This window comes from Neopelma chrysocephalum, unplaced genomic scaffold, assembly GCF_003984885.1.
Source record: "Neopelma chrysocephalum unplaced genomic scaffold, ASM398488v2 Primary Assembly neopelma1_286, whole genome shotgun sequence".
Lineage (NCBI taxonomy): Eukaryota > Metazoa > Chordata > Aves > Passeriformes > Pipridae > Neopelma > Neopelma chrysocephalum.
Genome location: NW_020897948.1, coordinates 424775 through 428948, shown reverse-complemented (window position 1 = coordinate 428948; position 4174 = coordinate 424775).

Below are 4174 nucleotides of genomic sequence, written 5' to 3'. Positions count from 1 at the left end.
AACCCCCAAACCAAACAAACAAAACCCCCAAACCAAACAAACAAAACGCCCAAACCAAACAAAACTCCCAAAACAAACAAAACCCTCAAAACCTACAATCATCAGTGATGGTTTCAGTCTCTGATTAGCTTGGTTATCTAAGTTTCCATTCCTCCTTTCATATCCTATAGCCACAGAGTCTCTTTATCTTACCCCTTCTGTCCCACCTGAACACCATCTTAGCCTCCAGCTTGTGTCTGGAGTCGAAGCAGAAGGGACAGAAGTGAGATATCATCCACCTTCCAAGACCTCCCCTTCTCCTCTCAGTCCCACAGCCCTGTGCCTCTACCCCCAGAGCAGAGTGTCCCTTCTCCCTGCCCCCCAGCTTTGCTGCTCCTCACGAGGGAAGAGGGGAAGCACTCTCCATCCCCCTCCTGTGACACAAGTTCATTAGAAGCAGGTAACACCATTTGAGGAGGCTGATTTAAATAAACTGATTGGAACTGATAAAGCAGCAGGTCCTTTCCACAGCCACCCTCCGGCTGCAGGGCTGAAGTGAACAGCTCATGGCAGGAGCTTATCAGATGTGATAAGCACAGCACAGGCCTGTGGCTGCTCTCCCTCAGCCCAGAGCAGGGTGCCCAGATGTGTGGAAGTGCAGCACAGCCCAAGCAAACTGCACACAGTGCCTATGTAGAAGCTTTCTCATCTAGAACAGAAAACTCAGAAAGGACAAGGATTCCCAAATCCTACTGCATTTTGGAAAACTCTCATTGCACTAGGACACAACTACCCACCTTCATGCAGCTCCCTGCCATGATAAAGCAAAGATGCAAAGCCTTTCTGGGTGACCCTTCCACACTTCCGAGGAGCAGCACTTGTAACAGATACAGGATATCTGTATAGAATATCTGTACAATATGTCATGTTTAAGAGGTTTAGCAGCAGGACAGGGTAGCCAAAACCTCTGGTACCACACAGGCACAGCCTGCTGCCTGACCATCATACAGATTCAATCATTAAATTTGTGTATCTTATTAATATTTGAGGCTTCCTTTGGTCTTGCCATAAAAAAAAAAATCTTCTGTTAGTCTTATCCATACACAAAGAATCCTGAAACAAGTAATTGCTTCAGATGCAAAATCCTTATGAGGGAGATTTCTCATGGTATCAATCTATTTGCCCCTTACATTTAGCAGTTCTAAGTTTTTATTTGTGAGGATTAGAAGTTACTTTTCATTTAAGATTCCACTTCAACTGCCACTTGAATTGGAAATTGCTGCCATCTATTAGGACTGGTGTACAGCTAAACTTATCTAGCATGCAGATTCTTATAACTGGACATGAGTTAAAAAAGGCTGGAAAGTCTCCCCACACGATGGTATCTGAGCCAGTGTTCTGACAGATTCCACACATTGACAGCTCTGTAGTTTGCCTTCAACCAAAGGCACCTAATGCTGTGCAGCAGCAGGACCCCCTCCCTTCAGAGAGCCTGCATTTACCACTAATTACTGAAACAGCAACAGCAAATTGAAGACAAAAAAATCAACTGTCACACCACATCAACAGCATACCCTGATTTTGACTCCTGTACTTCAGCCTCCATAAAGGACCCTCACTGGCCCAAGTTTCATGCAGCTGAATAATCATATTTCACATACACATGTCTTATTAGAGTTCAAATCATTAATGATTCTCAGAAGGTTAATTAAGAGGAGGGGTGAAAGAAGAGTAAATAAACTCCTGAAGTTTACCAAGCAGTTTTACACGCTCTTGTATACTATATGTTCACTGTATGTTCTTGAAGGCTGCACTAAATAAAACATCCCCAGATTCTCACAAACAGACCTGGAAAAAAATTGTCAGCATTAACACTGGCAAAACAAAGGAGACGTGTGAAGTTAAAATATTTATCACCTACTATGAAACCGAGCACAAATCCAATATTCCTTAGTGTGGTAATCTGGTTTCAATGTATTTCCTCCAGATCTGTTTCAGCTTAAGAGCTTCAGTAGCTATCACCATATAAACCACTGAAATTAGATGTTTCAGCATTTAAGACCAAAGATCCTCAGTTCTCAAGCTGGTGAGCATGAAAGAACTTACAGTATTGAGTCCATTAAAAAAAAAATTCTATTTCCAGTTCCCAAAAACTTAATATGAACATCTGCAGCCAAAATATTTAAACTCCTGGATGACTGAAGTTAGACAGTGAGAATCACCTAAGCAAACACAGCCACATTCTGCAGTTACTTTGAAGGAAGGGGCAGTAGGTCAGAGCCTAAGTTCAGGGGGGGTGTTTGGAGTGTGTGCAGGGGAGAGGTCAGGGACTCAGTCCCTGTGTCTGGAGCAGCTCCTCGGAATCGTGTGCTGAGGGCAAACGGGAACATTTAGTCCTTCCCGCTCAGCAGCTTCACATGTCCAGTGAAGTGCTTGCCCACAATGCAAAAGAATTTCAAGCACAAGGACGAGCTGTCCCAAAAGTGGATCCATACTGGGTTTTAGTAGAACCAAAAAATCAGAGCAGAGGCAGTGGTCAGTAGTACAGTAGATGCAAAGACCATCAGCAGAGATACTCAAGGAAGGCTGAAGGCCTAATTGAACCTAAACCAGAGAAGCATTCACATAAAGGGTCTACATCAAAGTTCTGTGATATTAGATACACTTTGTAAGCATTTCCCAGAAAGCAAGAAATCCCTGTGTTTAACACGACCTCTCCTATCCAACAGTACCAACATCTGCTCTCTAGAGTAAGCAATTTTTGCCAAAAAGCCATCCTGCCACAACCTGCCCTCCCCAAAGCACACACCAGGGAGGTTTATGAGCAATTTTCCTCAGGCCTGTGACGTCCTGAGAACAGACAGCTGCCATGTGCCCACTTGTCCCAGCACTCTGCAAGTTCATGTTGGAGCAAGTGACCTAGATGTAGCTCAGCCTAACTCAGCACCTCTGGTACTAAGCCCACCAGGACAGACGAAGCACAGCCCTTTGTCAGAGCCATCCAACAGGTCAGCTCTGCCCAAGGCACACACTGTGTGTAAGGACAACAGGCAGGGAGCAGGCAAAAAATAAAAATGGCAAGAGCCAAGCAGAAGACCTATCTGAGAGAAAGACTAGCAGAAAGTTGGCATTTTAAGTAAGTATTTTGTTAAAAAATAAACAAATATGCATGTCAGGATTACTATTAAATGAAAAAAAGGTCAGGAAGGAAGAGATCAGGCACAGAAAAAACAAGAACTCGTGTGACCCTTTCCCAGGCCATTCAGCCACAGAGCTACTGAGTGTAAGAGAAGAGAATCCCAACTACCCTTGCTCAGGGAAGATGAATTTGTCAGATTTTATTGCCTTACTGTAGCAGAAATTAATACCTGACTGTGCCACAGGGAAGGTTGGGTCTAAAACGCAAGGTGCCATTTAAGCCACAGGGCTGGGGTCTCGCTGTCCCCATCACCCCCTCCCGGTTCCCAGGAACACTGCTGGGCATCAGCCAAGGCAGGGAGCAGGGGGAGGCCACTGCCCAGAAACTGCCCACTGTAATAGCTGAAGATTAGCAGAATAGGAAAGCAAAAACACCAGTCAGTTGTGTATGTTTTGGCTGTTACTCTGTTTTCAAACTTCGTTACTCAGTCTACTACTTTGCTTCCCACCATCACTCGTTTTTAGCAGTAGGGTCGAGAAAATTATCTTCCAGGCAGGTCAGCTGAGAATTTAATAAGTTTTCACACCCCTCATTTCTGCCAAAAAACATGTAACAAACTCAACCACGAACTGCATTTGCCTGACTCAGACTGAGAATAATTTTTACTCAACAGTTTATTTTACAATTTCACTTCTTTCTCCGTCCAGTTTCTCGTGGGACTCTACAAACTGCCCAAAAAGGACTCTCGCGTAGCCACAGCATCCTTGGCCTGGGGAGAAGCCTCGCTGCATCCACTGCTCGCCAAATAAATAGCAATAAGTGCCCGCAGGCCCCGGAGACCGTGCGAGGCGGGGGGAGCAGAGCCCCGGCAGAGCCCGGGAGGCCCGGCTCGGGCCGGGCACGCTCGGCACCCCCGGGCCGCGGTCGGAGTCTGCGGGGGAGCAGCGACACAAACTTTTCGCTGCCGCAGGCCCGGCCCCGCTCGCAGGGCCCGCACGGGAGGAGGGCGCGGTGACACCTCCCGCCGCTCCCGGGGCGGGGGCACGGCCGAGGGGG